At 33.5% G+C, this 14,799-nt stretch overlaps 1 pseudogene; it reads left to right on the top strand.

The window, feature by feature from the left end:
• The window catches only part of LOC116081091, a 152,932-nt pseudogene that overhangs the window by 25,775 nt on the left and 112,358 nt on the right, over positions 1-14,799 (top strand).

The following is a 14,799-nucleotide window of genomic DNA, read 5'->3' as shown; positions in this document are numbered from 1 at the left end:
ATGTATGGATCTGGAGAATATTATCCTGATTGAGGTAACCCAATTACAAAAGAACACTCATGGTATGCATTCTCTGATAAGTGGATATTAGCCCAGAAGATCAGAATACACAAAGTACAATTCGCAAACCACAAGACACTCAAGAAGAAGGAAGACCAAAGTGTGGATGCTTCTTAGAAGGGGGAACCAATACCCATATAAGGAGTTGCAGAGACAAGCTATGGAGCAGAAACTGAAAGAAGGGCAATCCAGAGACTGCTACACCTGGGAATCCTTCCCATATTCAATCATCAAACCCAGACACTATTGTGGATGTTAGCAAGTGTTGGTAGACAGGAGCCTGATACAGCTGTCTCCTGAGAAACTCTGACAGTGCCTGACTAAAACAGAAGTAGAGGCTCACAGCCATCCATTGGATTGAGCACAGAGTCCCCAATGAAAGAGCTAGAGAAAGGACCCAAGGAGCTGAAGGGTTTGCAGCCCCTTAGGTCGAACAACAATATGACCTAACTAGTACCCTCAGAGCTCCCAGGGACTAAACAATCAACCAAAGAGCACATATGATGGGACTCATGGCTCCAGCAGCATATGTATAGCAGAGGATGCCCTAACTGGTCATCAATTAGAAGAGAGGCGCTTGATCCTGTGAAGGTGTATGCCCCAGTGTAGGGGAATGCCAGGGCTACGAAATGGGAGAGGGTGGGTTGTTGAGCAGGGGAAGTAGGGGAGGAAACAGGGTTTGTTTTATTCGTTTGTTTGCTTGTTTGTTTTTGATTTTTTGGAGCAGTAACCAGGAGAGAAGATATCATTTGAAATGTAAATAAAGAAAGTATCTATAATAAAAAAAAAGATGATTATTGTCTTGTAAGGAGCTCTGTAAGATAATGTATGTGCCTGCAGGAAAGAAGACTATTTGGGGCAATCAGATAAAGAAATAAATGAGCAGTGTATTCAGTTCTGAGAGGGTTAGAATAAGGTCTTTGGAGAAAGAGCATGCTTGCACTTACTATCAGATAACTAACATATAATCATATTATCTGTTTTTATAAAGACTTCACAAACTTTCAACAGATGCCATTTTGAACTACACTTTAGTTAATTTCCATCCTTGATTTATCTGATTTAAGAGAGTAAGAAAACAATATAAATTCAGGTTTTTTATCATGTCCATGACTATGGAATATATGAAAGATTTTGATATCTTATAAATTTGAAAACACATAACTATGTGCCATAAAATATGACAGATAACCCATTTATTGCTATCTATGTGCCAGATGAAGGGTTGAATATTTTTATACAGCCTATATAATGTCAACCTCACAGCTGCACAACAAATAGAATTATAACCCTTATACTTATCAAAAGAGGTATTAAATTTTAATGACATTGGGTGAATTTCAAAGCTTTTTAACTTTAGACCCATCTATGCAAAATTTTATACTCTTTTATATAAAGCATAAAATATCCCCCATACATGATCCTTTATCGTAATATGTGTATATTGCCACAAGCTAGAACAAAATAATTTATCTATTTTTCTTCCAGAACTGTTAATTCTCCTGGCCATTGTACCCTTTTCTGTAAGTGGCTTGTAGAAATTACTTTTTTGTAAGTAATGACTGCACTGCAAAGTACCCTGTGTAGACTTATGGAGCAATGGGTAGATGGCTTAGTGGATAAAGTAGTTGCTGCACAAATATAAGGCAATAATGCCAGATTTCCCACATAAAAAAAAGCATCAATAACAAGAATACCAACAAAAAAATACAACCCTGAACATGGCATGGTTTGCCTACATTTCAAGGACTTGAAATATAAAATCAAGTATATCCTTACAGTTAGCTACCCTTCCAGTATGGCCTAAACAGTATACCATCATCTCCTTGAGAAATATTCCATATATTAAACCAATCAGCAACAATAACCACAACAAAAACAAAAAGTGGAACATAACAGAAAAAGACTTCTTAATAACTATCAACTCTGGCCTCTGTATCATCCAGACATGCTCATATATGTGTACACATGCATAAAATCTTACATAGAGTTTTACATACACATATGCATACATACATTCAAACACACACAGAGAAGCATATCTTGAAATTATTTATTCATTTGGAACTAATGCAGAGAAGAAAAAACTGTAGTCAAAAAGTAGAACCAATACGATATACATAAATATATGTTAATTTCCTCAAACAATGATGGAGTTCATTGTATCATGAACTATAATGTCCTGGAGAAAGTATATAACCACAAAAGCCATAATTTAATGAAATATTATTTTGAATGACTGAGAACAAATGCACTCAATAGTGTAAATTTAGTCTGGAAGTCCAGAAATTATGATCCTCAATATCTGAAGGTACAGAAATTTTGATGTCTCTATTCAAAATGATAGAAACATATAATTCATCTTTTCTTTTCTGTCTTCTTCTATGTGATCCCTAACATATTATGTGAGGCCTATACTTGATGATATATGAAATCCTTTTACATTGTAATTTTAAAATAGCCATAAGATTTTAGTGTCCTTCTAGAATATGGAGGCTAGAGATATGTATGTCAGGATTTACTTTTTACATAAAAGTAACCAAAACCATTTCCTGTTTCAACATCCAGAGGATAGGTGTCAAGCACAGTTTTATTTATAAGTGGAGCCAGAAAATTTGATTCCATAGAAGCAGAGAAAGTATTTTGGTTACCAGCACAAGTAGTAAGTTATATGGAAGGAGGAAGGATAAAGAGAGGAAGATTAATGGCTACTTGTATAGTTTGATAGGAAGAGTAACTTTTAATTTTCTAGAAGGGACATATATGACCATAGTTGAACATAATTGAGTATTTCAAAGCAGATTGTACACAATGATTTTAATATATAACATATAACCAAGAGATAGATCTTGCTACTACCCTAAACTGATAATCACAAGTAAATGCTTGTATTGATATAGTATGCTGCAGTGTATATACATATATCTCTAAAGTTATATAAATAACTTTATATAAATAAAATAAAAGGATAGATACTTAATTAAAATTAAAGATTATTATGTTTCCTTGGTTTGTAGTAAGCTTTTTTATCCATTGTATTTTGTATAACAAAATTACATTCTGAATTAGCTTTAAACATAAAGTATCAATGGGAAAATAAAATTCTTGGGAACCAAGACTGATCAAAAAGAGTTTTTGTCTTAGTTACTTTTCTGTTGCTGTAATAAAAGTACATGACACAGGTATCATATAAAATAGAGAATTTAATATAGGGGCTTACATCATCCTTCTGTTAAGAATCTATACCCACAATGACTAGGAACATGTCAGTACAAAGGCAGACACAATGCTGGAGCAGAGAGCTCATATTTTAAGACACAACCATGAGGCAGACAGGCCTGAGATTGACTTAATCTTTTTTATTCCCAAAGTTTATTCCTAATGATACATCTCCATCCAGAAGGCCACAACCCCTAATCCTTCCCAAACAGTTACACAAGCTGGAGATGAAGTACTCAAATACACGAGTCTAGAGGCCATATTTACTCAAACCACCACACCTTTCATATTATTCCTTAAAATGTATGTTATATTTTTCTATTTGTCCACCAGTTATTCTGAAGATTATAGGGCAGAAAGAAAAATACTTAGATAAACTTTGCATACAAATTTTACATGATCAAACCATATCCAGTAAAGTATATAAATAAAATTGCCAATTAAATTTTATAATTAATAATAACAATATTGCATATATATACACACATACACATATACCTATATGTATACACATTTGTTAACAATCATTTCTATTTTTTTGTCTGCGTTTATTGATATTTTTATGCATTCTTTAGTTGATCCCCATTAGTTTACACAAAGTAGACTATAGATTTACTATCAATTGTCTGATCACTATGGGTTGAGGATTCTTTGTAAGTGAAAATGTATTTTATATAAATATATGATATATTAAAAGCTACATTTGAGGAATAAAAATGATTAAAGAATAAGAGAAGTATTTTAGTATATGTAATAATGTGGGTACAATTTTGTAGAAAAAACAGAAAATACTTTTTACATAGTTGCAAAGAATATTTTGGAATGTATATGACATGAAACCTGAAATAGAGTGTGACAGAAGCACATTGACACACATAAGTTATATAAATTAAATATCATTACAATGAACACAGTATGAAAACTCCAAAATCCTAAGCTATGACACCTAATCTAGATGAGAAATTGATAAAATGTCTGTATTATCCAATATGTATTTGCTATGCTGATTTTACAGAGGCTAACAACATTTTGGCTAGATGCAATCAGTGACATACTATTAGTCTGACTTACCAAACTCAACTGTGTATACATCCAACTAGGGTTTTAACCAAAGAGACTTGTTTTTCACTGAATATAGACGGGAAAACAATGATAAATCTCTAAATTTAAATATAGCCCCCAAATTCTTATATTAATATATTACTCATCTTATTAATTAAATACAGTTTTATAATTATCATTATATATTACTAATATTGTACATTTCATTAGATATAATGTATAATTTCTATTTTAGTATACAATATGTATGAAAAGATGGTATAAAATTATTTTTGATAAATCCATAGTGGTTCATATTCTAATACCTGATTTATGATCATTACTTAATATTTTATAAGAATGAAATATGTATAATAATATACAATTATATAGTATACTTTTGACCCTCAAACATTTTTCATATGTTTGCTTTTTATTTATGTCACACTTCCTCATTTTATATACTTTCTAATAATCTTCTAAATTTCTTCTATCAGTTTCAACTTATCATTTCATTTTTGACCCTGCTTTATCTCCTCTTTCTTCAAAGCTCTCATTTAACTGCCATACATTTTGGCAGGTGCAGGAAATTTAATCAATATCATGTTTAATACACATGCCTGGCCCTGATACCATTATTTGCTCAGTCAGACTCCAGAGCTCTTTAAGTTTCTAACATGATTTAAATCATGTTTTCTCATCAAGTCCTCAAAGACAGTGCCAACAGGTACATATTAAGTGTGACAAAATTAATAATGGTACAATAGTAGACATTTGGAGTTATTTTGAGGGGGTTAGAAGATGATTGATTTGATGATTGATAGATGATTGATAAATAGCAGATAAATGATACACATATTACAAATGTATAGCAGATACAAGGGTAATGGTCCAAGAGCTAGATAATATATTTTAACATCAAATAGATATTGGATGATAAATACATAGATGTTTGAAAAATATAGAGTATAACTATACAAGTAGATAATAGAAATAGTAGTTTAAAAAATAGACAAATTCTTAAAAAAAATACATTAATTGGTTTCATCATATTTTCATTTTGTCAATTATAAATAGAAAACATAGAAATTTCCAGAAGTTTACATTATACATTTTTGCCATAAATATGTCTTTATGCACTTATTATTTATTCAGAACAAAACAATTTCCATAGTTTCTTATCTGGGAACTGATGACAGGTGTTTTAGAAATGTTTGAATAACCATTTCTCAGGATGGCTAGAAGATTATAGATGTGTGTTTCTCCAGTTTCAGCAGTGAACTAACAGAAGGTAAGGACAGCAGATGAGGAAGAAATGCGAACAGTATGCACGGCCCATTGTGCCCTGCTTGGACCAAGGTCAACTCTGTGCCTTATGGAAAAACTCACACATTTAAAAAGATTTGGAATATGTTTCCACATAACTTTCACAAAGATTTAGATTCCCCCTTTTTTTCTGTTACACAAACATTTTTTTCCTAGAATCAAATCACATTTTTCTATAATATTTATTTTCTCATAATATTTTCCTATGGCATTCTCTCTCAGAAAAACACAATTTAAACCATCATTAAGAAGAATAATGTAGGGACATGGAGGTGTAAATGGAAATGGTGATGTGTGTGTTTAATGATGGGAGCAAAAATGTACTATACACTGGGCATTCTAAAACAAGCATGGCCTAGTACCTTTGCTATAGTGTGTAACCAGACACTGCAGACAAAAACAGAATTACATCTCCTCATAGCTCAATGATACAGTTTTTTTCCCTGAAGGGAAGAAAAATCTTCTCATTTCTTCCGATCAAGGAAAGAGGGTTAACCTGTGGTAAATTCAGAGCTACAGGGAATTAATAAAAATAAGCGAGAAGCAGAGAGGAGAGCTTATGAGTGCTACCATTTTATAGTTACCCCCTTCTACGGAGAACTGAACTTGGAAGGAAGCTTTTCCTAGTAATTTGACTGTCAGAGATTCAGAAATAGACTCTCAAGCTGAGAAGCAGGTTTTTATACCATAGTGAGCTTTGCTTTGTTTGTTTGGAAATTCTATTTTCCTCAACTCACTACAGAGTTTCCCAGTGGGTCAGCATCCAGAAATAACTAAGGAACTTGTCTGCTCACACTTAAAAAAAAAAAGGAAAAGAAAAGAAAAGAAGAGCTTTCTAATTATGAGACAAAATATGGTGACTAATATATACTAGATAAACAGGAGTTACATTTATTTCTTTTGAACAAATTAATTATTTTCTGTTACCAAGTCAGTTCCTATCATATTCTATATTTTTCCACTAAAATAATACTCATTATCTAGTCTTTGATATTATTTAAGTATCCTTTGATAATTGTACGTGTGACTATTGCATTTACATCATTTCCAGGCCTTCTTCAGTCTATGACTCTTTCTCTGTCTCCTCTATTCTCTCTCCCTCAACTTTATGATGTATTCTTGAATTACTTCAATTCATATGTATATATAATTAAAACCTTCCAAATGCATTTAATGTTGCTCATGTATATATGATCAAAGAGCTAACCACTTGTTATTGGATAATTTGTCATGGAAAATATTCCTGAAGAATAGTTATTTTAACTCCTCATAGCTCATTAACAGTTATTTCTCTAAAGAGAACAAATTTTTTTCATTTCTTTCAATCAAGACAAGATTGATCTCTCATTAGTCATTAATTGCCTTCACTGATTATAAATGAATTAGTTCTTTATGTGTGTATAGAGATGAGAATTAAGAATGAAGCTTGGAATTTTATTGCTATAAGATAGTAGAATAGCTTCCCTCTCTCCTGTGTTCTCACCAGCCCAGGTCGTTGGCTAGATTTACATAGCATAAATTCATTTGTATTAAGTACAATTAGATGGCCATTGGTCAATCACAAGATGCAAGTGCCAGTACTGTAGTATTAGGGATATCTTACTGTGCTTCCTGGTCATTTGGGCCATAGGCATGACATATGTATAAACAAGTTGATTGCCTTTCTCCAGCTGCAGATAGCATACTATCCTATGACACAATGATAGTAGTCAGTGGTGAGGGTCCTAGGTTTTTGCAAGCATAATTCCTCCATGTCTTTTGTCTGAAGTGTGTGGTGTCTTCAATAATAAGGTTTACTCTTAATTTCATATGACAGACAAGGACAACAACAATAGTCTATATTATTTTGGGAGACTTTCAAAAATTCTAACAATGACAGCAACCAAAACAAAACAACAACAGAAGCAACTCAAAGAGAAGTCCCCATACCTGGTGTTGGTGTTTCTGTTAGGTAGTCTATGGCTTTTGGCTAGAGCACTATTCCTCCAAGTTTCATAATTAATTCAAGCATATATATATACACACACATACACACACATATATATATATATTCATATATGTATATATGTATATGTATATACATTTAAATTAGTGAAATGTTTCCTCTGACTTTCAAGACTCCAATTTTTTCCTCTTCCTCATCCTCTAGATTTGTTTCCATTCACACTAATTAATCTCACCCAGATTTTCCATGTTATTTATTGCTCTGTGTTTTTCTATCCCCTTAATAGCTTTATTGTTTCGCTGCCCTATCATATCTTTGGTTAGTCCAGTATTGACTCACACCCAAAGATTCTGAACTAGTATTCACAAATAAGAGATAACTTTCAAATTCTGTATTCATGTGTCTCAGTCATCTCATTCAGTATAATTTTTTAGAGTTTCATAAAACTACTTGAAATTTTAGTGATTTTATGTCATTTTTTTAACACCTGAATAGAATTCTCTTCTATATGGGACATATTTTCATTATCTATTCTTCTGTTGAAGGGTGTTCTAATTGCTTTCTTTCCTAATTATTGTGAATAGAGAAGCAGGGAACATGGATTGTAAGATACCCTACTGGAGAATAGGATGGGGAGTTCTTTAGTCATATGTCAAGGACTGGTATAGTTAGGTAGTGTGGTACTTATCACATTAGTAACTTTTTGTCCTTTTTGATAATTCTCTCTACTGATTTCTCTGTGTCTCTACCAATATGTATTTCCATAAGAAATGAATATCTATTTCTCTTTCTCCACATCCTCAGGAGTGTTTGTTGGCAGGTGACTTATTGATATTTTAGTCATTCTGATTGAGATAAAAGTAGTCATTCTTTATGAAAATAATAATCATACTAAAAAAAGATTATAAAAAAAGTCTCACTCACAATAGTCTCAATATATAAAGAATCTAGGAACACACCTATCCAGGTATGTAAAAGCCTTCCAATGAAAACTTTTAATCATTGAAAAACAAAAGAAAACAACAACAACATAATGCGAATGATATCAAAATCTAAAAAGACCATCATCAATGTTCATGGATGGTCTTAATTAGTTAATACTTTTATACATTATAATCCCAGCAAAAACAATTGATAGACACAATGCAATCACAATTAGAATCAATACACAAGAATTTTTCAGAAGAAAAATTATATGAGACTACATATTCTCTAATAGTCAATATAATCTTGAGTTAAAAGAACAATGTTGTAGTGTTGACCAAACCAGATTGCAAGCCATTTGGCACTATGGAAGAAAGGAAAAGAAAAGAAAAGAAAAGAAAAGAAAAGAAAAGAAAAGAAAAGAAAAGAGAAAAGAAAAAGAAAAGAAACAATAACAACAAAAAACAACCAAACTAACTAAATCAGCATGGTAATAACATTCTAACTGTCATAAATTAAAGGATTCATGTAGAAGACTCACATATGAATGCACAAGACTTCTGCTATATTACTGGGGATAAGATTGGGTAAATGTTTTCAGAGGAGCTGATGGTGAGGTAAATGTCTGTAGTCTACCTAACCTGTTTCCCTGGCTAATGTGATCGCTGTGTTCCCTGACAGCCTGCTAGAGCTGGGGTATACAACAGAGCAAGGAGTGGTTGGAGAAAAGCTATGAGTGGAAGGAAGATCTGTGTGATCAGTGGAGACAGGGGAAGACCTCAGTGGGTGGTCAGCTGCTGAAGTGGGAAAGAGACATCAGATTGTATTCAGAGGAGAGTATGAGGAAGTGAAGTCCTCAGGTTAGCCTACCCATTTCCCTGGCCAGAGTGGAGTGCAAAAAACGAAACAAAACAAAACAAAATAAAAATCATGTTTTAACTTTATTCTAAAGCAAATTTGCTTTTAGGAGCTGATTATGTCATGTGGAGAAAAACTCCTCGAAATGTGGTCAGTAACCTATACAAGGAGTGTAAGAATGCTCTCTAGATTTTTGCTGCCTGTTGTTGTTTGAGTTAGAATGGCTCCTACAGGCTCATAAATGTATATGATGGGTAACTTGTTGATGGAACTGTTTAGGAAGGATTAGAAGGTTTGGTCCATTGAAAGAGGGATACAATTTTGGAGTGGAATTTAGATTTAAAACAGTCCATGTCATTCACAGCTCCCTTCACTTCTGCATAAGATAAGGATTCAAGCTTTCAGCTACTATTCCAGTGATATACCTGCCTGCCACCTGCCATGACTCCCAGTGATGATGATGAATTTTAACCCTCTGGAATTGTGAGCCCCAGTAAGCCTTTTCCTTTACAAGTTGGCTTGGACATGGACATAGAAAAACAAGTAAAACTGCAACCATGAGCAGACACACAGCAGGAGGAAGCCTTTAGTGTGCTCTTAATTGATTCATGGCCATCTAAATAATATGCTTCTATGTATGGTTATGTTTTGTGCTTATTGAATCACAAGCACTATTTGTGGTTTATAGATATAGACTTTAAGTTTTCTCTATTTCACAAAAACTATTCATTGTTTTTAATTTTTATAGAAAAAAAATACCTGAAACATGGGAATTCAAGTAATTTCTCCAAGTTAACATATTAGGTAACATGGCTCATCTCTGAATAAATAGAAAGGCAATGTCATAACTTATGGGTACCTCTTTTTCTGATAATGTTTACTGTTTTGCCTTCTCCAAGAGCCATGCTGTGTAAATGTAACATTTGCTCACCAGATGTAATTGTCTTCTCACAGGCTTACTGCTGAATAATCTCACACCTTCTACTTCTTTCTGAACTCTGGCTGGCTGGTTCAACTCACCTGTGCTGGCTCAATTAATCCAGCTTCTCTTAGCTTCTACCTGAGCTGCTCTGCTTGGCCTCATACTAATGTTAACAAAGTGTTCTAATCTTATGGCTCCTCCTATGGCTTGTTTTGTCTTCCCCTGTGTTGAGCTTGTTTTACAACTTCTTTCTGTAAAAGTATCTCTGTAAAAACATTCCACATATGTTTGCCCCTCAATTAGATACCATTTTCAAACTTTCATTGTTTGGTATTAAAGGTGTGTACTACAAGGATGTCCATATTCCAGGGAGACAGCTTAAATTTGTATCATTCTATCTGTATCAAACAGACCTAGATCTTTCAATGTGTTCACTTGCCAGAGCAGCCATGGTGCTGGTTTAAAATTCCTCTACAGTGCTGCAGTTTTCCCACTTTGAATATATGTCTTTGCTCAGATTTATGTTCTAGTTTCCTATTCAGGTGCCCCTGGCAGATATGAATTACTTTTGCTTAAATAATTCACATGACTCATAACTCAGTCCTTGTTAAAATATTATGGGAAAAGCAAGAAGAAAATTGCTAGGCATACACAATCAGTCATCATTTTTATAGTATAAACAGGTGAAATGTTCCACCATGTGCATTGCATCAGTCTTCTGTACTCATTATTGATACTATCGCCAGGACTCTTCCATCATGGTGTGTATTACCACGACCACGTTGGATGTAAGGCTTGCTAAACATATGGGTTGTCCTATCAGAAGATCAGCCATGAGGCCAAACAACAGGATCACAAAACAGACATTACTCTATGTAAAGTGATTTCCTTGCCAAAGAATTACATTTTTTCCAGATGTGTCATTGTGACACCTTGAGAGCTGAATTTACATTACTCTATAATTTTAAAACAGAACACCCTAAATTAATATTGCCTCATTGGGAATGAAATTTCAGGGCTACAAAATACATTCAATCCCGTGGCTTGCTTTTATATAAAATAGCTAAAGTTTGAATTTGTTTCAGTTTAGTTTTAAACCTGAACAAGCTTAGTTGTAACACCAAATAATTATTGTTATTTAAGGAATGAGTGACTGAGAATTTATTATATACCCAACTGGTATTGATAAATTTATATAGTTTTAGTCCATATTCTCTGCAGAAACTAGCTACTAACACACAGAGAAATTTATATGCAAATTGAAAGAATGATGTTCTCCAATCTATGGAACATCTAAACAGCAACATCCAGGTAAGAACCTGGCTGCTCAATTCCCAGATTCTTAAACGTGACAGGCCATATTGTTTCTGGAGCAGGCATTGCCTACTTTCTTTGTTCCCTCTTCTCCTTGCTTTCCCTTTCTTTCTATACCTGTATATAAAATAAAATAGAATTACATATTCTAGAATGTGATACAAATAAAAACATGAATATATTTTATTTTAAATCTGTGAAAAATGACATAATCAAGTAGTTAAATTGAAAGAAAGGTATCATTTCTGATAAAGCTACACTTGTTTGATAACTCAGTTGGAAATAAAGATGTTACTGATCACATTGGGGTCAAGAATTGCTGGTAAACATCAGATAAATGTATTAATCATCAGTCTAGTACATCTAGAAATATTTGAGATAATCCCTTATATATCTTTTTAAATATTTATTTATTTATTTATTTATTTATTTATTTATTCAGTTTATTGCATGGTCACAGCTTCCCCTCCTTTCCTCCCAGTGCCCCCTCATATACTCATCTCCCATCATCTTTTCCTTTTCTACTTAGAGAATGGGATGGCCCCAACCCACCCGTGTACATTAATTCTCAGCAGGACTAACTGCATTCTCTCCCACTGAGTTTAGACAAGGGAACCCAGCTAGGGGAAGGGGATCCAGAGGCAGGCAACAGAGTCAGAGATAACCCCTCCTCCAATTGTTAGGTTTCCCATATGAGGACCAAGTTGCACTTCTGCTACTAATGTGTAGCAGGCATAGGTCTAACCCATGCATGTTCTTGGGTTGGTGGTTTAATCTCTGTGAGTCCCATGGTTCCAGATTAGTTGACACTATAGGTCTTATTATGGTGTTCTTAACCACTCTAGCTCTCTCACTTCTTCCCTACACTCTTTCACAGATCTCCTCCCTAAGATCTGTCTAATGTTTGAGTGTCAGTCTCTGCATTTGTTTACATCACTTGCTTGATAAACTCTCTCAGGAGACAGTCATTCTAGGCTCCTGTCTGAAAACATAGCAGAGTATCAGTGATAATGACAGGGGTTGACTTTCTCCCACGGTGTGGGTCTCAAGTTGTACCAATCATTTGTTGGTCATTTCTTCAATCTCTGCTCCATCTTTATCCCTGTACACCTTATAGTTAAGACATACTTAGGGTTGAAGCTTTCATTAGTAGTTTGGTGTACCTTGTCCTCTACTGGAAGTCCCACGTGGCTACAAAAGTTTCTATATCCACAATTGCTGGGAGTTTCAGCTAGGCATATACCCATAGACATCTGGGAGCTTCCCCAATCCTAGATCTCCTGCTTGTTCTAGAGTAGCCACCAACATATTTCTATTTTTCTGAAACCCTCTCCTACCTCAACCTAATTCCCATCCCATTTCCCATCTCTACCCAGATGTCTTAGGTGATAAGAGAAGTGACTGCTCAGACAAAGGTACTGAGTTAATTCCTAGCAACCTAATGATGCCTCATAACCATCTATAATGCAATCTGGTGCCCTCTTCTGCTGTGCAGGCATACAAGTAGGAAGAACACTGGATGCATCGTAAATAAATAAATCACAAACAGACACACACACACACACACACACACACACACACACACATGACCTAAATTTTAATATTTGCTCATGTGCTTATGTATGGTCCATATAACCAATAATGATAATCTTACCATGTCTTTAAATGATAATAATTTTAAGTATGGATATTAATTTAGTTTTGATAATTCTTCACTTAATAGAATAAATGTGTATCAAGTAACCTGGGAAAGAGAAAAAATTATCACCTAAAATTTTTAAAACTGGAATGAAATGGCTGAATACCAGATACATGAAAGAGTTTGCTAAGAAAAGTAACTTATCTGTATATTAAATGGACTTTAGCATTAAGTTATGAAAACTATCTTTAACTGTCAAACTGATAGTTGTATTAAGAGCTACCTACATTAAAATACTTCTGAGTGGACTGCCAGTGTAGCTCAGTGGGACGAATCAAGTGGGGATGGAGAGAAGAAAAGATACAGAATGTGGAGAGGCAGTACTAATGATGACAGGAGTACATTTTATTCTATGAATCCAAAAGGGAAGATATCAAACTTTCATAAATGCACATATATGTTGTCATACATATTTTTTCAAGATAGCATTTTCATTCTAAAAGAGGTATAACCTGAGATAAGTGTTGCTACTTGACTAAGGGAGCATTGTCAGATTGAATTTATCAATTTACAATTATAAAATTTATAAAATCTTGTAATGTTTACATTTAGGCTACTATGTCAATGTATTCATTATTTTTTTAAGATTATAAGTTTCTTTTTGAAATTAAAGGTTTATATAGAGAGAGGATGCCTCAATAGTGTGCTGAGATTAGGAAGTCTATCTCGGATGGCAGTGCTTGACCTAAGAGGAAAGAAAGACAAGTCAACATGAGTTATTCATTTCTACATTATTAAATAAAGGAAAAGTTTAGATCTAACTCACCTATCGTTAATCAACCGACTGTTCTTGCTATAAAAGAATAAGATAGAACTACCCATCTAAGACAGGAGTATAATTCCCACTATACTAGATTTTTTCCCCAAATAACATAAAAATGGAATGGCTGAAATACAAATATTCCATTCCTGAGTGCAAAGCAAATGAATAATGTATAACAATCATCTAAAATGCTAGTTTCCTCTTTTTTCAAATATAATACTTTTTCCTTTAAAAAAAATACAACTAACTTTCAAAATTAGATACTATTTTCATGTTGATAAACAGTAGCAATATTTTCCAGTTATATGGATAATGAATTCGTGAGCAATGACCCAAAAAATGGACAGTAGACTCCTGCTTCAAACAATTGTTAACAGTATCCTGGTGTTCTCACAAATGAGAACAGGATTCCACATCTAATGATGACAGATATGTGCTATTAATTAATCAAATCTCCTCAAAAGAGAGTCCAGCAGGTGGAAATAATTAGTAGCTAATTGTCTTCTGTCCATTACTCTACAGAGATATAAATAAAACTACCACAATCATTTTTATAATATTTACTAAAAAGCTAGCAGGAAATAAAATAGAATAACAGATGTTATGGTGACAATATTTGTGCTAGCCTTCCAAGACAATGCAAACAACAGAGAATAGCAAATTAAACTTTGAATTTATTTATAAGAAAATTATTTTATTTCATTTAGTATATGTAAAGAGCTGTTATA

Source organism: Mastomys coucha, unplaced genomic scaffold (assembly GCF_008632895.1).
Source record: "Mastomys coucha isolate ucsf_1 unplaced genomic scaffold, UCSF_Mcou_1 pScaffold6, whole genome shotgun sequence".
In the NCBI taxonomy this organism is placed as follows: domain Eukaryota; kingdom Metazoa; phylum Chordata; class Mammalia; order Rodentia; family Muridae; genus Mastomys; species Mastomys coucha.
Note: the sequence above shows the minus strand (reverse complement) of the source record. Positions and strands in the feature narration are given on the sequence as shown.